This window comes from Pavona decussata, unplaced genomic scaffold (genome assembly GCF_977016875.1).
Source record: "Pavona decussata unplaced genomic scaffold, jaPavDecu1.1 SCAFFOLD_106, whole genome shotgun sequence".
In the NCBI taxonomy this organism is placed as follows: Eukaryota; Metazoa; Cnidaria; class Anthozoa; order Scleractinia; family Agariciidae; genus Pavona; species Pavona decussata.
The window spans coordinates 120,598-144,003 of NW_028145520.1; the positions used below are offsets into that span (position 1 = coordinate 120,598).

At 40.9% G+C, this 23,406-nt stretch overlaps 2 pseudogenes; both read left to right on the forward strand.

The window, feature by feature from the left end:
- Positions 1-11,275: 11,275 nt before the first annotated feature.
- On the forward strand, positions 11,276-12,791 carry LOC146471063 (uncharacterized; annotated as a pseudogene).
- A 952-nt stretch (positions 12,792-13,743) lies between these two features.
- Positions 13,744-22,701, forward strand: LOC146471064 (uncharacterized; annotated as a pseudogene).
- Positions 22,702-23,406: the final 705 nt, after the last annotated feature.

Below are 23,406 nucleotides of genomic sequence, written 5' to 3' on the forward strand. Positions count from 1 at the left end.
GCTTTACTTTGAATATTAATTGTCTTTTTTTGCAGATATTGAAAAATTTTTGAAGTTTACAACAGGAAGCTCAACACCATCTCCAACTGACATTCACCAGTTGATGGTCGAGATTTCTGCAGAGGCCTCAGCAATTTTCGCCTCCACATGCTTGTTGAAACTTATCATTCCAGAGTCAATAGCTGATTTAAATTAAAAATCATTTAGTGCAAGTATGACGGCAGTAATGGATGGGCAGGGAACTGCCTTCACTGTGCCATGATTATAACTGGAAGTAGCAAATTTTAGTGTTCGATATTTTTGGTAACAATGTTTCCTTGTTGGGTTTGTTTTACAGTGTAAATTTTGTGATGGATCTACGGTATGTTTGGTTGAACCCTCTGAAATAAGTTAGGAAAGTCTGAAAATGTGCTCTCATGGTAAAAAAAAGCTAAAAAGGTGTATAATTCAAAAATACATAAAAAGAGCAAAAAGAATCATAAATTGACAGAAATATGCCCTACACTGAGTGGTCACTTACTCGCGTTCTTGTTTTTTGTTTTTTTGCATCAAAAGTAGCAAATATATCGTGGATAGGCCTGGTGAAATGCTTTTCAAAGAAAACTGTACTCGAAGGAAGAAATTTTGCATTTCAATGAGGGAGTTACGTGTAAGAGCAGTAAACAGCAACAAAATGACTGATTTTTAGAATGCCATCAGACTTCTTCAGTGTAAGCACAGGTGCAACCGCAATTCCCATTTAGCTTTTAATTCCCAAATCGCTCTCTATTTGATTATTGTATAATATTTATTGTTTCAGCAAAGGCATTTTTGTGAACAAGTTAGCCTAAAATTGAGTTGGTAGGAAAGTAATTTAACAACTTTAAATTACCCCACAAAATGCTGGAAATTGCATTACAGAGGAGCTACCTAAAATTCGAAAACAGACCCCTTTAAAGGTTTCTGCCTTTGACAGTCATTTTCCACCCCCTTCCCCCCTCTTCCCCTTACTCTCTCTCTTTTTCTCTTGCCTGGATCTACCAACTGGGCGGAAAAACCACTGTGCATGCTTGCTGAAAATAGTGCCTGTTAAAGTTTCAAAATGGCGGACAATGAATTGCATTTTTCCACATAACTCCCACATAACTGGGGACCAGTTTCTGACTGATCGCACATGTGTGCGTTGTTATCACTAATTTAACAGTCAGCTCAATTTCTTCACAAAATGAAGGGCTACTTTAGATGGTAACCGAATATTGTTTTCCAATACGTTTTGGGCATCGTTCTGTTGGCAGCTATTATGGCTGTTCTGGACGATGAGACTTCAGTGGACCTTGGATTGTCAAGGTCAGAATTTCGGTGACAGTAAGTTTGATTATTTTTGAAGATAACGAAATATGACTATTTTTTCCTTCCAATGACTTTTTAAACGCCATTCCAATGTGGTCATCTATTTCTTTGACACGAAAATCAAGTCAGTGTGTTCTTCCCGCATGTCGTTGAAACCTTCATGTCCGCTGTCCTCGGGAATGGTAGGCAATTCCGCCTGTTGTCTCGGCTAATTCAATTTGTTTATGTTTGTGTAAACCTGTCATGTAATTTTAAGTCAGTATTCTACTCCTTGTTTGAAAATGCTGTTTAAATGACTGTATTTAAAACCGTAAGTTATCGAGTTTGAAATAAACTTTTTGAAGAGTACCTTGATGTTGTTGTCATTGTGTTCAGGCTCCGCGAAGTTTGCGAATAACGGACAACTGGTTTGACAGGGTATCTGTAAAACGCGGACTGGATGGCTGCGCATGGCGGATGGGAAAATGCGGATGACAAAATAAAATAACAAATTAAAAAAAAAGAAAAAATGAAACAATATAAAAAGTATAAATATATAAATATACAGATTAACAAGAAGGAAAAAAATTGAATGGAAAATGACAACTTTACTGCGTGTTTTAAAGTCTAGCAAATCTCGTTCTATTTCGTGCTGTGGCACATGTCCGCGTTCTTTCTTCCAAGCAACACAAACGTCCAAAAGGTATGATTCATTTACAGAGATTAATTGATTAAAATTTTGTGGCCTGCCTGCAAATTTAAATCTCGCGACCATTGATATTTTCATGTGCGTAATTGACTAAAATTGTATTGTCTCATCCGAAAGTTTTAGCTATCCTGACGGGTCTTGCTGAAAGTTCGAGGACACGTAGTAGCAATTGTTTCGTAAGAAAATTTTAGGGGACGTTTTTCGCTATACCTGTGACTACAAAAATTAAGCGGGAGTCTGAGTGAATATAAACTGCTCATCTGAATATTATAGGCGTATAACCTATTCATCCAAAAACGTTAGGGGATAAAATTATACGCTCTGTCAGACCTAAATAATGTAAATTCCTGATAATACCTCATTTTCTCACCAAAAATTTTAGCAGCTTTTAGAATAGTTACGACAGACGAAAGTTTTAGAGGACAAAAACACCATCCGAAAATTATGTGAGTTATAAAACGTGTGCACATCATTCCCGAAAATTCTAGGGAAACTTGATGGTTTTCCGAAAAACCTCAAAAAGTCTGGTCTAGGGGATCGCTTGGCGAAAACTTTCGAAATTTTTAGGGAACCTTCCATCCGAACAGATATTTTACCAAAATATTCCTTTGGGTGCCCCTGTACATCCTTTTCTAGTTTACAATAAACGTTTTGTGCGCTTGTTTATTTTTTTAAGCGGACTGAATTATTATAACGTTTGCCGCTCGCCGAGGTGGCGTCTATGTGGTAAGTGACAGCCAAGTCACCGTTGCGTGCGGGAGACTCAATGCAAAGCTGTGAGCCATGATTAAAGCGTTTTTAATGCACCGTATGAATCTGTTTTGGCTTTTTTTTTCCGAGAACTTTCAGCCATTTACAAAAATTACAAACGATCAACCACATGATCATTTCGGCGGGAAAAATACCACAGTTGAGAAACCATAATGAAAATCGAGGTCCCATTCCTACAAGAGCCACAGGCGATCCAAACATGGCTGCAAATAAAGGGTTTGTTAGAGGAACGCTAGTGATAGATTCAATAACATAGTTATACCCGAACATTCTCAATGAAAAAGTCGCACTTTATGGCGTTTGTGTGTTTGTCTTTTTCTGAGTTAACGCCATTTAATCGATTTTTTTATTCCCGGTTAGAAGAAATACGAGTGAAAAACCGGGAAGCAAAGAAAGCGATACAACGAACGGAACGCAAGGAGTATTAACACGTCTTATGAAGACTACCGACTAAAAGCAGATTGATGATTGGTTTAGTGGTCTCTTTAAGAGGGAAAGTCTACTAAGACCGAGCGAAATCATAAAAAAGTGGCACATGATGAAAAAATGAAAACTCTGCATATTCCGTCCAGAGATACTCCATACTAGTTTTAAAAACGTGGTGGGATTTTTTTCCTGAAATATATTTTTTAAACAGGAAAAAATAGAAAAAACAGTGACGGCCCCTCGTGGTTTGAAAAACACCCGAAATAAACATTGTCATGATTGTTATGTAATTATCCAGTTGTCAAAGGTAGTCCATTTAATTATCCAATCAATCATACCATTATATCAGGTTACAGCTTTGTACTTTAAAGGTTAAGACACGATAGAATAAATTCATTCTTCTGTCCAAACTTGTTGTCCGATCTTAACATGGTGTCAGAAGTGGGATCTCTCTAAAATGGATAAATTAGACCCTCCTGATCCACTCTCCTTCGAAGGAAATGTACGAGAAAACTGGAGAAGGTGGAAACAAGAATTTCAGTTGTACCTAGTAGCAACTGAGAGTGATGGAAAATCCGACAAGATCAAGTCATCTATTCTACTCACTTGTATTGGGAAAAGGGCGCGTGAAATTTACAACACCTTCACTTTCCCGAGTGACGAGGACAAGATGAAAGTCAGCTCGATCCTAAGCAAATTCACAGCATACTGCAATCCTCGAAAGAACACAACCTTTCTACGTTATCAGTTCTTTTCCTACAACCAACAGGATGGACAGCCTTTTGATGATTTTGTTACCGAACTAAAAAAACGTGCTGAGGAATGTGCTTTTGCCAGTCTGAAAGACTCTCTGATTACTGACAGGATCGTGTGCGGAACGACTGACAACAAACTTCGTGAGCATTACCTACGAGAAACAGATCTCAAGTTGGAGAAGGCCATTCTACTTGGTCCCGCTGCTGAGGAATCGAGAAAACATGCTGAAGAGCTTAAACATGCATCGAAACCCACTCCGGTCGACATAGTCGGCCAAGGGGCGATACCCAAGACAATCAAAGGCGCGACATCAGAGTACTTTGCTAACTGCAAATTTTGTGGTCGTGGACATAATCGTGGAAAGTGCCCAGCATATGGAAAGACATGCAACGAGTGTGGTGCTGCCAAACATTTCGCACAATGCTGCCCTAACAAACCCCGTAGATTTAATCCGCAACAAGCAAGCAACAGGCCGATTCGTGAAGTCAATCGCCAGCCTGACATCACAGAGGATGAATGGGAGAATTTTGTCGGTGCGATAACTGTCGAAAGCCTAACGGAAGAGAAAGATGTCAACGAAACGACTCTACACTCAAACAATCCAGAGGATGAGGAACTCGAAGGGTCTGTCGTTTTGGAATCCAATGGAACTAACATTAACTATAAGCTTGACACTGGCAGTCAAGTTAATGTTCTTCCGAAAAAGGAACTTCGTTCTGTTCAATTCGCATCAAAGAAAACCCAGTTTTCTTCTTGAAAATTTACTTTTGAAGTGTTTATTAAGTATCTGAGTCCAAAAATACTTCAGTGGATGAATTTTCCTGGTCATGAGGAGCCACAAAAAAATCTCAAAAATTCGCTCCCTTCAAGTTCTGAATTTGGTGCACTTTTTTAATAGAAAATTTCGCGATCCGGTAAAATACTAAAACCCTTCAAATTTAGAATTATAGATTGAGGAAGTATCGCTCTAAAACCAGGTTTAAAAAATAGCTTCGGGCTTTTTACCAGCGCCGAGCATTAGCGGCCTCAAAAGCATGAAAATCGCAATATCAACGGGTAAACAAACTGCACATGACTGCAACCAGTATGAAGAGAAACTATTGAAATTTCATGTAGTTTACCTCGGCATTCGCCTTTAAACCACCAGTGAAAGGTCATGTTTTGCTAACTGCAATAAGGCATTGTCTAAATAAGATATTTGGTTGTGTGTGTATCCTTTCATTATTATATAGCCATCTTGATGTGTGAAGTCAACAAGAGAAATTATCATCGCTTATTGCGATGGAGCGACAATAAACTCAAATGACTTACCATCGGACCACTTCTTTTCGACTTGAAGATCGTTTAAAATGGAGATGAGTTGGATTTTCTTTGAATTTCGAAACGATTTTTTTGTTTCGAGCTGTCGCTTCGAGATCCGTTCGCAGGATTTACTTGAAGCGAAAGCGCTCGTGAATCAATTCGACTCTGTTTATGGCATAAGTCACGTAACAAAATGTCACGCTTTTTTTAATTCACGTGACGTTAGGTTTGACTATGTTGGGTGAAAAACACACGGGAAACGTGTGTCCTGACATGCTGAAAACAAAAACAAAAAAAACAAATTAAAAACAATGAAATCTTTACCAAAGTGTGGACAGGACCGATGATTTATAGTCGAATGTTTTTATCATCTATACACGCCAAAAGGACTGAGCCACAAAGCAAGCCTTGCTAAAGTATGATACTCTGCATTTTAACGAGGTAAAACCTAGGGGAACACTTTTCTTGTTAGAACCACTAACTATTAACGCCTTGGTTTTCGCCTTCATGCAAAAGTCACTACGGTCTCATCCCTGACTGTTCTCTTGAGGATGGGACAAAACAATGTTATCAGCCAGAAAAAAATCACTCCTCACTGCTGACATGCGCATCCTTGACAAAAAATAAAAAAATAATAAAAGGAAAAAAAAAAACTAGTACATTTCTTCGTTTCTTATTTTTTGTTATTATTATTGTCATTTGCTTCATATTTTATACTGTCAATCAATTTAGTTTAACGTAGTTCCGCTATTGCGCAAATATTTGTCTGCAGCTATGTAAGCCTATGTCCCAATGTAAATTTTCATTATACCTGAAGAAGGCTGGGTTGGCCAGCCGAAATATAGTAACCTTTAAACCGTAATTCTACGTTGTATCGGTCTCTGCTTCTTTTATCATTCTAGTTGGGATCTGAGCTATGCTGACATGTGAAGGAATATACCATGTTTACTGAATCGCGCACTTTGGTTTTCGGACAACCAAAACTGATAACAGGGGCACCCAACGGATGGTTTTGGTAAATTATCTGTTCGGAAGGCCCTTAATCCCCTACAATTTTCTGAGGGGAATTTTCACCTCGAACTTTCGTGATATGGAAAATTTAAGGCCTATTGTTTTCGGATTGATAAAAATGTCGTTTTGGGGAAAAAAGGTCAGCTAAGATTTTCGGAAAGGAAATAAGACCTAAGGTTTTCGAGAAATGGACAAAAATGCCCTAGTAATTTCGAAAAGACTGAAGTTCCCTAGAATGACCGAACAGATAAAAATATTATAGCGCAGCCTAAAATGAACCTACAGAACTTTAAAGGCACTCCAGATAGCCTAAAAAACCAACATTACCAAATTCCAATTCGACCTGGAAACAGTGGAGAGAAGAGCCACTCCGTGGATTCCACTGAATTTCCTATTTATTTATTTATTTTTATTTAAATAGCGTTTCAAAGGATCTAAGAGAAAACTGTCGTTGGGTGCCCCTGCTGATAACTCTTCAGGTCGCTCTAGGACGTCAACCCTTGCAGCATCTTGGTTGATAGAGCGCCGGTATGTGGGCCTCCCATGACGATGTAAAGATGTTTGCCTTTGCTTGCTTCACGGTCAATGCAAACTCCTCTTTAAGTTCGTTTAGCACATCAACGGTGTGCTGCGACATCAGAATGTTTATCACTAGAGAGCTGGCGACGCAGCGTGTCTGGTGAACGTATTGCGCGGGACAGGGCGCTTGTCTCATTTGGTGTTATTTCTTGGCATGTACCTGACAGGAGCCACCCCTTCTCCACCATCAAAGTTCGTCCGTTCGCATTTTCCAATGAGCGTTTTAGCTGAGATCTAATAGGGCTGACGTCTGTAGATGCCAAGTATGAATTCAGTGCATCTATAGGCCTAAATGTAACTCCTGATGTAATATAATAAAGTTATTTTATGTTCTGAATCTGAACTGTGCAAAAGGACAAGCTTTTCACACCTAAATTTTAACTCTTACTATCATTTCACACATACCGTGTACTATGAGTAGAGCCCCCCCCCCCCCCTAATCCCCTCGGGCTCGATCCAATGCTTGCAGTTTCTCGTACTTTTTTTGGTGTCGCCTCGGTAGCTTCCGCAATAGGCCTGCGGTCACGGCATATACCTATGCAAAAGATTGCTAAGCTCACTTATTGATTTATGTAGTGATTAGTTCAAAGTTCAAAACACCAGCGACGAAAAAGACAAATACTAGTCACGTTTGGGTTATACTCCCACGCAGTCGCTTTTAGGGGAGCAGGTAATACGATGTCCCCTAAAATGACGACTGCGTGGGTCCAGGCTACGTTTGGATTGCACTGTTTCCAAACTAAATTGCCCCTTTTATTCGCAAATCAGTTACAGAGGAGGCCAGCGTATATGACAAAATTAAGGTGTACTCAGTACACCAGTTTCAAGTTGTCGCAATAAAGCTAAGGACTCCGACTTGCCTATCCCACGGTCTGCTTTTCTCACCTTGTCAGTAGTGAGAGCCCAGTTAAGAGAGCCCATGCGGATCTCGTCATTGGTTAGCACTGGCTCTGCACCGGCCAATTTCCCACTTAGATGGGATAGGTTAGACTTTCTCAAAGTCCGTTTTTGTGGGAGTCCAGTCAGGCGCTCAGCTCATGACTCCGTCGCCTTGTTGGTCACTCTTTCGGTGCATAAGAAGACGACTTGTGGCAAGTCTATAATGGTCTACACAGAAATGTAGTCGAAGAAAGAATCACGCGCGCGCTAAGATAAGCTCAACTTCAGAGTAAACATCACTTATTCGAACATTGCTAGTGTTGTCCCGAAACGTGTTTGTCCTGAGAAATTTCACGAGGTATGCATTAAAGGGCCCTAGCCAGCCACGCCTATATATGTTTATATGCAAGAGTTTGGCTATTATATTTTATTCAGAGCATATCGAAATGAACGAAATCACTGTGAAACTACTAAAGATAATGACACATACTTTCAGGAACACAAAGCAATAAGATTTTGCTTCACCATGCAATATCAATGGAAAATCTCCAGATTCCCGGAACAATTTTGGCTTTCTCCCGAAACAGCATTTGTAGAGTTGTCACCCCCCGTGAAAATAGCGGAGGCTGACTAGGGTCCTTTAAGTTTATTGTTGTCTTAACGGTTTTGCACTAGACTTGCCCCAACGAAAGATTTGAACGGTTTACTAAAACACTTTTTTTCTGCTTGACCACCTTGTCAGATAATTGAACTGGCATTCGCAAATCTCACAAGCTGATTTCACCCAGTCACGATCGAAATGGCCGTTAGAATGATTGCAATCATCAGAAAATTCTTTAAACGCGGCGTAAATACAAAAAACTACAAGTGTTTTATAATATAGAAATTTTGTATATTTGGTAATTCTTTCAATCAGAACAACGGCGGTGTTTATAAGAACACAACAGATCATTGTAACTAAAATAAACACATTTAAAAAAACAAGTGCTACAGATCAGAGAAAATTAACGATTAAACAGAAAACTGAACTTTTTTAAAGATCTTGTTAACGAAGAATTGATGCACCCAACCCTTTTTCAGGTGCTGTTATCATCAGCGATCACGGAACTCTTTATCTGTCTGTATATCTTTTATCTTGTTTATAGCTGTTATTTATGTTGGCAAACCGACACATGCAAAAAGAACGCACGTCATTCTGGTTGAAAAAACTGAAAAAGTTCTCGTTAATTCAAAATTTTCTTATATCACCTTCTACCGGTATCTGTTCAATTTCCTCTCGTTAAAACATCATTCAAGTAATTATCTTTGCTGAATAAACCATTCACGCACACGCCATGACCGTCGTGAAATAAACAACCTGAATCGATCACTCAGTGTTCACGGAGAAATTCAAAAGCCGCGTTAATGCGTGAACAGTCACGTTTGCATGTTCAAATAACTTTAAAGGAACTAGTTTCAGGCGCCCTGATGTTTGGAATTTTTTTTTTTTTCGTTTTTGGCCGTATGTAAGAAAAACCAATCACTCCGAAGGAAGCCGTTGCGTGACCGAAACAAGTACAGTCAAAAACAGTCGAAGACGGAAGATTATAAAGTCCGGCGGTTTCTGAGATGACTGTGGAGAACTTTAAAATTAGATATTTCTGTTAATATTTACTATGAGCCGACAGGGTTTTGTTACCGTCAAAGGATTTTTGCCCCTTCAATTGGCATTTGCCAAGTGACGTGAATGCGATAGCAGAAGTCATTGGTCACTTAAGGAGATCAATTATCAACCCTTCAAGCTATGATGGCTTTGTGTGGTACACTAAGCCAAGAAACTGATACTTAGATGACATCTTATTCAAGGTGAGCTAAATATGAGCTTTCTGTTGTTTGGTTCATCGTAATATTGAGGGAAACAAGAAAAAAAAAAAACAAAAGTCTTAGTTGATTTTGACAGAAACAACATGTGTATCGCTTACAGTTCTTGACAGATAATGTTGCAATTATCGGGATTTTGAGAGCGTTAGTTCTCAGCGCTGATAGAAAGCCCGAAACTGATTTTTAAACCTGGTTTTAGAACGGCATTTCGTCAATCAAGAATTCTAAATTTCAAGTGATTTGGTGTTTTACCGGGTAGGGAAACTCTCTCCTGAAAAAGTGCGCCAAATTGAGAATTTCGACTGAGCCAATTTTAGTAACTTTCGGTACCTTCCCCACGACCCTCAAAACTAAAGCAGAGATCTATTATTGGCCTCAAACGATTCGTAAACACTTCAACTGCACATTTCCAAGCTTAAAATGAGTTTTTTGTCGATGCGAATTAAACAGAGCGAAGTTGAGAGAAGGTATGGGACACGTCTACTTTGGGTGCTTTTATAGACACTAATGGGCCCGAACAGATTTTATTCAATTTTTCTGGGTTAGAAAAAGAATTCCGAGAAATCAAAACCACCACATTACTAGAACTACCATAGGGTATCCTTAGTCAATTTGTGACGGACTTTCACTTTTTATCATGTGCCACCCCTCGCTCGGTGTTAGTAGACATTCCCTCTAAAGTCCCAGCGCCGTTCTTTGCTTACTGGCGGTTTTTTTCGGGTAACGTTAGTCCTTTGTTAATTAATTGTTGTTGTCATTATCCATTCAATGTTTTTCTTCTATATTTATATATTTATACTTTTTATTTTTTTTTTTATTTTTTATTTTATTTTGTCATCCGCATTTTCCCATCCGCATCCGCCATCCGCAGCCATCTGGTCCGCGTTTTACAGATACCCGGTTTGACAGCCCCATTAACTGTTGGGGGAAAATTTCCTGTCTCCGCAAAATAGACTGCGAAAAATATGGTTTGCTAGAAGGAGTGTGTTTGTTTGTGAGACACCTCCAGGACGAAAAGCAAAAGAAAGGGTCTCTGTGCTGCTTCCCAAAGCGTTCAAATCTTACGTTTCACCAAGAAAGGTAATTAAAACCCGGGTACTTGAATTTCCCTCAAAGTTTTCGTTGTTAAAGGTATTAAAGAGTGAGCAATTCGACTTGAGAAGCCTTTTGTTGGTCTTATTACTATTATTAGCGACAACGCTCCTGTAAAGGAAATGAAGCTGAACCTAGTGCAAAGATTGCCCCAGAGACTTCACCAGACTGGGAAGAACTAGTAAAAAAGTTAAGTGAATTGGAAAAGGAAAACCAAGAACTGAGAGAAAATAATTCACACCTTAATAACCAAATCAAAGAGGTGTTTTTAATAACATTGAATTTTGTCTTTTTAACATGTTTTATTTTCAAGTCAAGTTTGCATTTGCAACAGTTGAAATTCAAGCGGCAACTTACTTATTGAAAATGGTGTAACAACAAAAACTGAGTTTTCATTTGTAGTTACAGCATTTTCTTGTCATACGAAAAAGGTTTACTTGGTAAAAATACACATAAAGAAAAGTAATAAATAACATGACAATGGATGCCCCCAACATTTCCAGATATGAAACAGGAGAACATCGGCCTTCAAAAGAACATTGATGAGCTCAAAGCTGCCAAAAAACGCTAACTGAGAAAATCATGGCTATCAGTAAGTTAACATTGCCTCAAGCATATGTTTTGCTTTACAAAGCAGTATTGTACTGATACATAATTAAATTACTTTTACTGACATTATTTTATTATAAATACACAAAGACAACACAAAGACTAAATAAAATTAATAAGAAGTTGAACTTTCCCCTTCCACAAATCTTAAAACAACCGCTTGGTCAAGGTAACATGAAAAACATTGTGCTACAGTGACACCGGCACCTTGAAAATTAAATTTATTATATATGAATCGCTCCATTTAATTATGGTTCTACACATAAGTTACTCTCAGCATTTTCAAGTTACATGCTTAATAGTAGAAACTCATGCCAATAAGACATCAATAATAATTTTCACCTGCATTTAGTGAATTGGTGCACAACTTCCATAAGGCGTTTACTATACATTATTCAAAGGGAGACCATCTCCTGTACAGCCCTAAAGTAATGGAGGAATTTGCGAAAAGAACACGCCGAGATTTACAGTGCCATCCTCAATGAGTCCAAAGAAAAGCCAACAGCAAAACGGGAGGAGCTACATAGAGTTAGAACTGTGGCAATAATGCAGAGTCTGAGTTTTATCAAAATCAGGTGTTTCTCCTTCTACAGATACAAGGAAATTAAGAGTTCACAAGCTTATTGTACATACAAGCAACATCATGTTTAAAAAGCAAAAAATCTCTTCACATTTCCAGTAGCTTCAGCTATTACAATGAAAACGAGTGAAAAAAATCCTGAGATGAGATATACAATTAAGTTTATTATTCAAAAGTGGAAAGAGGGGGTGGGTGCTTTTGAATGAGGTCAAGCATTCTATAATAGTATTATAATAATAATTATAATATTACATGGAAAAGAAAGAGCTTTTTCCTACTTCTTTCTTTAACATGGGCTTTTTCAATCAAGGAAATCATGGTATATTGCATCACATCCCTTGAGTTAAGAACCAGTCAGACTATTTAGACTTTGATATCCTGTGGTGAGTATATTATGACAAGTTTTAAAACTGTTCTTGGAAAAAGCAGTTCTTACTCCTGATTAAAGATGATATCCACTTCATCTACGCGATTCTCCAGCTCACAAGAAGCCAAACAAGTACTGCCTGGCATATGTGCACAGATTTATTGGATGTACAGGAAAAAATGCCAGCATTATCCACGCCATCTGACTTGCCTAACTCGACAGAAGGGTTCCAGTCACCATGAAGAGTGGTGTGGTAAGGCAATACAGAGGAGGAGCAGATGTTCAATCAGTCCTGCAGTACTTTGATTTTACATTACGAGAGTTCTTTGCTTCAAGTTATTTAGGCACCCTGCCCACAGAGCACAGAAGAGTGGATATTAGCAACATGTGGCAAAGCTGTGAAAACCTAAGGTTGGAAACGAAAAACTGTTAATGAAGTTGTTTTCTTAGCAACCATTAAAATACGATGGACTTAATAAATTAGATCTTGATAAATTCAATCTTGACAAAAATGAATGCAAAGAAACAAGTTCAAAATTTAAATTAAAATAATGGCCAAAAAACTCAATTTATTTTTGGAATATAATTTTGATTTTGTTTTATCACCCATCAAGAATTGAAACTGTTACTCCCTTCCATCCTTGCAATTCTGTCCACACTCTTTCCTTAAATCACAGTACATCTAACCTTGTTCTTTTCCTACTTTGCTTACAGGAATTTTTTTTTACCAAATTTAATTGGGTGGCTTTTGGCTGTATAAAATGAAGATTATGTTTTGGCTGAACAGTATCTCTCAAACTGAGGGGGACGGGCTGCACATGGGAATATGACCAAACATTTGAGATCCAAAAGCACTCCAACAGCACCAAATACAAATGCAAACCTGACCTAACACAGACAAATATTTTATCTGGCCACTTGAAAACAAAATTATGAAATGGTGTTATACAAATTATTTTGCATTGTAATGCCTGTCATATAAAAGAATCTCTAAGTCTGCAATGTTATTATCAGTACAAATTCAAACCTGTTCATATCCTACGAAGCTCAGGAACATTGTCAAAACCTTTCCAGACCCTTAAAAATAATTTTAAATCATATTCCAAGGACACTTGCGCACTTTTGAAAACTTCAACTCCTAGAACACATCTGTAAACTAATTCCCAGAGCGCCAGTACCGGTCAGCGGTACATTAGTTATAGACAGGGGCAGTAGCGTCTCTGGCTCAGCCCTCGTGTTCTTGTGTGTATCAACTCTTTCTGTGATCGCTCAGGCTTATTAAAGGTTCCAGTTGCATAACAAATCGTGTCATCAATTTACCTCTGCTCTATTCACTGGCGTGGTGGCAGCGTCCTCGAACTTACGCCAAGAAATCGGCACATTACACGCTAATTTCAAGGAAAAGCTACTCACTTCACACAGGTACGTCGATACTTCGAACATTCTCGTCGTTCAAGCACGATTTCATCGTAAAACCAATACGCAACAACATTCATGGGAACCACAGCACGGGCTCTGAAACAATGGAGCCTCTCAAAGAACAAGACAATCAACAGCTTCGAGAATTGGCGGCAGAATCTGGTTTATACTCTGTTGCTCGACACTAACTTCGCTCCATTTCTTGCCAATGGCGCCACTTGGGAAAAAAAGACTAGGGCCAGCCCTTACGCGGCTTCACTGATGACGGAGAAACAGTACCGCTATCCCGACGTAAAACAGCTTGACAGAAAGTTAATTTTTTGGAACTAATGCTCAGGCAGATAGCCAGCTATTGCCCCGTTACATCGGGAAACACCTTGCTAAAGAATTCAACTTCCATTCAGTCTCTTTGGAACATGATATGCTAGCATTTTGGCTTCCAAATCACAGGAGCCCACTCCCTGGATTTTGCAAACCTACATCTGGAAGCCGACGAATGCCCTCAAGACCTCTTCCAGAGAGTAATGGCCTTTGTAGAGGGCACCCTACTCCATGCTAACAGCCTTTCCCACCATGATGACGTTACCACTGAGGATGAGGAGCTAACTCCTACACTGGAGAATTTTATCGTACTGACCATGCTCAGACTAATTAACCCTGAGTTGCCCAAGCCAGTGAAACAACGATACGGCACCGAATTACAATCACGAACTCTAGCATCCATAAAGCCAGAAATATCTCAGGCACTCACCTTCCTACTCGATGAGATACGCACCGCCAACGACGCTAAGATCACGCACACCGCTGTTAATAATAATAATAATAATAACATTGTAATAATATAGTATTGAAATGATGATTAGTGGTTAGTGGTTATCGCAAACCCATTGGCAACAGATCCCAGTACAAGGAGAGCACACGACCTAACCGTTTCTCCAGGTCCTGCCCGCTATGTAAACAGGCTAACCGGCCTGAGATCGGCCATTTCCTTAGCGAATACAGTGTCCTTCCAGAACAGGATCATAGGTACATAGCTAAGGCCAGACAAATCGCTGACATCTTTGATGACCCGCCGATCCTGAAACCAGACCCCATGCAGACGAGCCAGGCAGCAACACTGATGACCCTGGTCCTGGTCCCTGCACTCATGTCTTCCGCATACAGACCCGCCAGTCACCATACCTTGATACGTTCCATGCACACCACCCAGCGTGCATAACCATTGACAGTGGCGCCACAGAGAACATGATCCGTCACACCGTTGTCCAGCGTCTCAGTTGCCACGTAATGCCCAGTTCTCAATCCAACCACCAAGCAGATGGCTCTTCTCCCTTGCACACGGTTGGTGAAGACTGGACATTTACCTTTGAAGGCCTCGTCGTTTAAAATCTCGACGTATATGTACTGGCAGGGACCCCCTTCATGGAAACTAATGACATTGCAGTACGCCCAGCCAAGGGACAAGTAATCCTTGGAGACGGCTCCATCCACCACTACGGGTCGCACCAAGCTGCAGCAGTCAGCTCTGCGGCACATCGTCCCGTGGTACTATTTCCCCTCCCTCGCCAACAACTATCTGGCCTGGAGAATTCCTTGAAGTAGACTTACAGAGTGATGCACCTCACGACTCAAAACAAACTGACACGCCCAGCATAAGACAGCTATCAGCTTCCCAAATGTGGCCAACCCCGGCTATCATCTCCAGCGTCGCAGGAAAGATACGCATTCCCAATCTGTCTCCCTAGCCACATTTCCTCAAGAGAAATGAGCACTTCTGTCAGGTATGTGCCGTGTACGCACCAGAAGCCTGAAACGACAACCCACAACTGCAAGCCGCGCCAGAACACAGGCCACCTGTACTTCAGACCGGCACGAAACACTCTGCAAACGTTTGTCTTCACCCAGACAACTTACTTCCTCGCCATATCAGAGCCAAATTTACCTCACTCCTGGATGAGTATGACCACGTCTTCGACCCAAACTTCAAAGGTTACAATGGCGCAGCAGGTACATTTGAAGCCAGGGTAAACATGGGTCCTGTGGAACCTCCCCAATGGAGTTACAAGAGAAGTTCAATGCACTAGAAACATTGGGCGTCTTTAGACGCCCCAAAGACATCAACAATGCAGTATCTATACCCATCCTTCCTCATCAAGAAAGTTAACGGTGGTCACTGCCTACTCACCGCATTTGCTGACGTTGGTCGTTACAGCAAGCCTCAGCCTTCTCTTATGTCAGATGTCGACTCCACCCTACGTCTTATTGCCCAGTGGAAACACATCGTCGCGACAGACCTAGCCAGCGCATTCTACCAGATTCCACTTTCAGGTGACTCTATGAAATATTGTGGTGTTGCCACACCATTCTGGGGAGTGCGTGTGTATGCGTGGTCTGCCATGGGCATGCCAGGGTCAGAGACAGCCCTCGAAGAGCTCATGAGCCAAGTGCTCGGTGACCTGTTAGAGGAGGGCATCGTCGCTAAAATTGCTGATGACCTGTACTGCGGAGGCGACTCCCCTGAAGAACTCCTGCAGAACTGGACGAAAGTCTTACAAGCCCTCCAAAAATGTGATCTTCACCTTTTCGCATCAAAGACCACCGTCAACCCACAATCCACAGCAATACTAGGCTGGATTTAGAACTGTGGCACCTTAAGTGCCAGCCCACACCTCATCGATACCATTGCCTCATGCTCTGCACCCGACACCGTAGCCCGGATGCGGTCCTTCATTGGAGCTTCCAAGGTGCTCTCCCGCATCATTCCTGGATGCTCTACACTCCTCACTAAACCTGACAACACTGTCGCTGGCCGCGAATCTAACGAAATGATCCAGTGGACAGATGACCTCAGAACGTCTTTCCGCAATGCCCAGGCAGCCCTGTCCACTACCCACACTATCTCGCTCCTGAAACCTGGCAAACAACTGTGGATCGTGACAGACGGCGCTGTCCAGAAACCTGAAATAGGCACCACCTCACATGTCACCCGTAATGGCAAACTGCACTTAACTGGATTTTTCAGCGCCAAACTACGCGGCTCACAGACAGCGTGGCTTCCTTGTGAGGTGGAAGCTTTAGCTATCGCTGTTGCCACCAAGCACTTCAACCCTTACATCTTACAGTCTCTTCAGTAGGCCTGCATACTGACCGACAGCAAACCATGCATCCAGGCATACGAAAAACATTACCGAGGAGAGTTTCCGCGAGCCCCCACGTGTCTACATTCCTGTCTGAGAGCCAATACTGGGTCTCTGTACGACACGTATCCGGCTCTGCAATACTGCCTTCGCATTTCTCCAGTCATAATGCTGCCCCGTGTGAAGATGAAGCCTGCCAGGTCTGCGCATTTACGAAACTCACCCAAGAATCAGTTGTCAGACACATATCTACCCAAGACATACTTAGTGGCACCAAGCACCTCCCATTCACCAGCTGCACCACCTGGTTGACTACACGGGCCAAAAGCACTGATTTACGACGCACTCGTGCACACCTACAACAGGGAACGCCTCCTTCAAAAAAGCTGACGAACATGAGGGATGTTAAGAGGTACCTCAATGTGGCAACCATCGCGAAGGATGGCTTGCTTGTTGTTAACCGAGATGAGCCTCTCGCACCAACACGTGAATAGAGGGGCTCTTAAGAGCACCTTTTTTTCATGACCGAGTGAGTGGTGGCACAGGGTTCAAACATTGACTACCCTGATATTTTGCTCAGACATACTCTATGATAAGTTAATAAACGTGGTGTATTTCTTATGTTCAGATCTGCTTTTATTTTCCAGAAAATTACCAATACCTGTAACGGGCGCCGACCATCATAAAATGGCAGAAATTAGTGCGCCGAGTAACAACACAAGAACTTCGCTGGTGAAAAGCGCAAAAGGACGCACGGTTTTTTTCAAATTGGTATATTTGTGTAAGAAACACTGGCAAATGATTCAAGTCTAAAACCAGGATTGTTTACTTAAATGGGAATGCACGGCACGAGTTTGAAATCACCAATATTTCATTGTTTAAAAATCTCATTTTGGAGCAGTTTTTCAATAAACATTTTTCCCATGCAGTATAACTCAGAAGCACGTGAGATTACGGTTGTGATTAGTGGAAATGGTCTGCTTTTCAAGGATATAAAAATTAGTCTGGGGCTTTTAACTTTGCACGAAAAAACACGCTCTATGTCGAGAAAATAACAAACTCCACTTGTCAACAGACACAAATAATCGAATTAGTCTCTGTTATCAAAGCCAATATTCCACGCAAATCTTAGTGCTTAGCACCTATTTGATTAGAAGGTCAACATTGCAAGTTTACCTTGCTAAAACAGTGGCTGTAGATTGGTTTTCATTCCTACTTTCTCCTCAAAATTACCATCTTCCCTCTGACAGCGAGTTTGCGAAATCAACAACTATCTAAGCGATACCCGGGTGGCTCTTGTACAAACATTGGCGCTATTCTTGGCAGTTTCAAACACCCCATAGCTGCTATCTTTCTCTAAGTAAAACTGAGCTTGTTTCATCGTAAAAAAATTACCATTGAGCGAGATTTCTGATTACTGAGCGACACTGTCGTTTTGACTTCTTCAATCCATGCATATCATTTGTATGTCACGCAATGGCATATCACACGCCTTACAAGGAAGACTTGCTTACCAATATTCCTTCAGGTGATACGAGAGTTTTGAGGATAAGGAAATAATTTTGGTTTGTTAAAAAAAGGCACTCTGTGATATAAAATTCTTAAAACAAATGGACAGAAACGCCAAAAAAAACGAGAGAGGTTAAGGAGGAAAGACCCACCCACTGACAGACAAGCAGCCCAAACGATAGGAAGAAAAATAGAAAGAAAGAAAACGAACAAGCAAACAATGGAAGAAATGAAGGAAAGAAACAAATGTAAAATTTAGAAGAAGGAAAGTAGTAATAAAATAATGGGAAGGAAAAAGCGGGAGAACTCAACTCAAAAGAAAACCAAATTTGATAAGGTGAACCAATCCTAATGATATAATGACCATCACGTCATTCAAAATTTTTAAACAAACAGATGATCGCGCAGCCATGTTGTCCTTCCAGATAACACATGAAATGGATATCAATTGCTCTTTTCAGAGGTTAGCTGGGAGACAGTGCTCCCAAGATAAACCAAGTCAAGCAAAAGAAAAATGTGCCCTTATCCTCCCGTTGCTTTCACGTGGAAAAAGCATCTCAGCACACACACAGTCTGTTGGCGTAAGTGATGTTGAGTCGGAGATCGACTTAATTTTTGCACGGGCTTCAATTTTCACTGCACCTTGTGACATTTCAGGCATGACCATCTGTCCAGTTCATCCCTCCTCTTTGGGCATTGGGTGGTGGAGAGGTTCCCAACGATACCTAGCCATACCTTATCGAGCCACGCCAAAGGGAAATCGCGCAAGGCTGACCGTGGTATTAACAAGGCGCTTTCGAAGACTATCTAAGACGTACCAGAGCCAACAGGTACAAATTTTCCCGTAAGGCAACGTAGTTTTGCTAATTCATGATAGGGGAAGGTCAATATGAAATTTAAAAGTTGTGTCTTATTTTAAAACTGAGCGAAAAGTCGTAAGTCGGAAAAAATTAACATATACTTGCAACAAGAAGCTCCCATTTTTAATAACCAGCCTGTTTTTGGTGTGAGATAATTTAATTAACATGTTTATCACGAACTTAACTTTATTCTGTGAATGAAACCAACATGCTTATCTTCCTGGAAACCCAACTATAAACGCAACGCTTATGCTTTTTATTATCGTCGTCATCATCATCATCATCATCAGCATCATTATTATTATTACTATTATTATTATTATTATTATTATTATTATTATTATTATTATTATTATGGATACTATTTATAGCCGTAGCTACTAATCTGTGAAGAACTCCATTAAGTTCTTTCAAATAAACTGAACTCTGACAGTTACACAATTTTGTAGTCTCATTATATTCCCTCAGAAGCCCTTCAGACTAACCTCTGGTACTGAGAGTGGTCATATCCAAGCTCATTACAGTGGTTATTTTACATCTCCAAATTGGAGACGGGGCCGCCATAAAGATTTCAACGTGGCCATCCGAACCATTTGAGGGTCTAACCTTCTTCTCTGAAAATTCCTGACCCTGAGTATGGGTGCGGTCGTGGTTCGAACCCTGCGGCGCTTAATATTATTCTCATCATAATCATTTAGAAACCTTTTGTTATTTTATGTTCAGGAGCACAGTTATCCTAATAGGTATCGTTGCTTTGGGTAGGAATATGCTGTGACTGTAAATTGCTATTAATCCGGATTCATCGGCCATATGGAACTGTGTAGCCCGCCTTGAATAGCTCAAGCTAAATGCGGGTAGTGTACATCTGAATAATGTAAAAGACGATTTTAATAAATGATTTATTTATTTGAGCGTAGCTTACATAACACGCGAAAACTTTCTTATCGTAAAGAAGTAATTGCCAAAGCCTTAAAATGCGGTTCTTTCTCTTCTCTAGTCTCGTCGATAAAGCCAGGCAAGGCCAGGCTATTAAGCTGGACATGGTGAGCCATTTGACACTAGTGGTAAAGTGCACGATGTACAAAGCATCTGCTTGTAAAAAATTTGTACTAAAAACTCCCATTCTAAAAGATAACAAGCTGGTAACAGATTTAGTACCATGTCAGCTAGGAGATTTTAAGCTTGAAGTGGGTAGATGCAGACAAACTGCCGTGGAAAAAATATAATCTGGTTGTTAGTTTTGTTGGGTGTCCTGCGCGCTCCGTCTCATTGTGTGACAAACATGATCGTCTCATTCTACAGACGATTCCTCTTAAGTGCATCTTCGGCCTGCAAAATTTCTTCTTCTGCGACTATAGATAATTGAATCATCGTTCTTAATCGTACAATTGAGTTACCATATTTGTTATAGCTGTGTGGAGACTCAAATATGGTTGAATCTGTCAGGAACTGTAATGTTTCATGCAGGAGTCATACGTATGGTTGTTGATTACTTGTGCTTTGGTAAACATGGTCGAAGGGAAGATAACAATTTTGAAGGGAGAGTGGCGATAAAAAGCAGTCTACAGCCACAAGTTTTGCAAGGTAAACTGGTAATGTTGACTTTCAAATCAAATACGGTGCTAAGCACTAAGATTTGCTTGGAATATTGGCTTCGATAACAGAGACTAATTCGATTATTTGTGTTTGTTGACAAGTGGAGTTTGTGATTTTTCTCGACATAGAGCGTGTTTTTTCCGTACAGAAGTCAAGAGCCCCCGACTAATTTTTATATCCTTGAAAAGAAGACCATTTCCACTAATCACAACCTTAATCTCAAGCGCTTCTGAGTTATACCGCATGGGAAAAATGTTTATTGAAAAACTGCTCCAAAATGAGATTTTTAAACAATGAAATATTGGTGATTTTCAAACTCGTGTCGTGCATTCCCATTTAAGTAAACAATCCTGGTTTTAGACTTGAATCATTTGCCAGTGTCTCTTACACAAATATACCAATTTGAAAAAACCCGTGCTTCCTTTTGCGCTTTGCACAAGCGAAGTTCTTGTGTTGTTACTCCACGCACTAATTTCCGCCATCTTACGACGGTTGGCGCCCATTACAGTTTTTGAGAATTTTCTTGAAAATACAACCAGCTTTAAACAAAAAAAATATATTACGTTTGTTGGCTTATCATAGGGTATCTTTGAGCGAACTATGAAGATTTTGAATTTTTGAAGCATGTGCTACATTTTACTGATATCACGCGGTCTTCATGGACATTCTCTCTTAACCACTTTACACATCCAACTCGGCCACCCATCCAGTCATCAACTCAAAGCTGTAACCAAGCGCTACCTGTTTTCCCTGGACATGGACAAGGCCATTGACCGTGGGAATCAAGCTTGCCACCAATGTGCTTCCTGCGCCTAACCCCGCAAATGCGAGAGGAGAGTCATCTTCCTCTCTACCTGATGCCGTTGGCGTATCGCTCACCGCAGATGTATCAAGCGCTCGAGACAGCTCATACTAGTTTTCCGTGAGTGTGTGACCTCCTTTACAGCCACAACCCTGCTGGAGGACGAACGACAGGAACACTCTACATGATGCCCTAATCCGCCTTTGTGTCCAAATGGATGCACTAGATGAACCGTCAGTCATCATACGCACTGACCCTGCCTCAGGATTCAAAGCACTAACAGAAGACGTACTACTAAAACACCACAGAATCACCATAGAGATTGGAAAGGCCAAGAACCAGAACAAGAAGCCTGTAGCCAAGAGGGCAGTTCAAGAGGTTGAAAACGAGTTACTCTGACTCTACCCACTAGGCGGTCCTGTGTCTCCTGTGACCCTGTCAGTAGCGAAAGCCACCCTTAACGCATGCATCCGCTCACGTGGCCTTTCTGCTAGAGAGATGTGGACACAGCGAGATCAATTGTCAAACCAGCAGATACCGCTGCACAACTCAAACCTCATCGTTCAACAACACGAACAAGTATCGCCAACCACCATCACACTGAGAAGGCTAAGGCCCCCGTCACCAAGAACCGCCTAGCTGAGCACATCACCATCGGTGACTTAGTCTACCTGTACCTTGATCGCAACAAGACTAGAGCACACAATCGCTACTTGGTCATAGAAGTCACCAGATCCTTCTGTAACATCAGAAAATTTGTCGGCTCTCTGCTTCGAAGCCTTCGTACCACGTGAAAACCTCAGATTTCTATCAAGTTCCATCCGAAGTAGCAGACTGCTGTCCGTCAGCAATCTACGATGATGCAGACTCATCATCCGATGAAGCCCCTCCAGCACAGCCAGGCCACTCTACACCTGTTGTACCAAATACAATCTCGACACCTGCTACTCAAGAAGTTCCTGATGTCAACCTTGCTGCTGGTGGACATGGGCCCCGTGAGGACACCCTTCCTGATCCATTAATAGACTCCCCTGATAGTGACTCTGATACCAGTCCCCCGCCCTGCAGATCCACACGTTTGCGACGTCATCCAGCACGTTACACTCACTTTGCTCTAGACTCTAACTAACTTACCAAACACAGTAGCACACAGAACAATAATAGTTTTCATTAAAAGTTTTATATTCGTTCCCGTTTGTAATTAGCATGTAGCTCTAGGTTAGCTCGCTACACACTTGTAAGGCTCGAGGGGAGGAGAAAAGGAAGTCACGCCAGTACTGGTCAGCGGTGCATTAGTTTGACAGGGGCAGTGGCGTCTCTTACTCAGCCCTTGTGTTCTTGTGTGTACAGTTAACTCTCTCGTAAGCGACCACCCTTGGTGCACGACAAAGTGGTTGCTTACGGGAGGTGGTCGCTTACGGGAAAGATCAACAAAATAAGCGTAATTTTACCTTAGCAGCTAAATTAGGCAAATAGAAACTAATTTATTTGATTTTTTCACATTTATTCATTCTTCTGATGAAACTTTGTATAACATTTCGGAACAGATCTGTCCCGTTTACCTACAGATCTAGTTATAGCCATCTCCTCTGTCTGTAAACTGTTATTATCTGTCAGCATTCCGGAGTAGCGTCATTGAAAATTGAACTTTTGTCACTTCAAGTAATTATTTACTAACAATCATACGTGATTATGTTGGGTGGTCGCTTACCGGAAATAGAAAACAAAAGAATATGTGTAATTTCTGGCCTAAAAAGTGGTCGCGGTCTCTTAAGAAATTGAGTGGTGGTCGCTTACAAGAGAGCTCTTGAAACAGTATTTAACTGAGAAACAA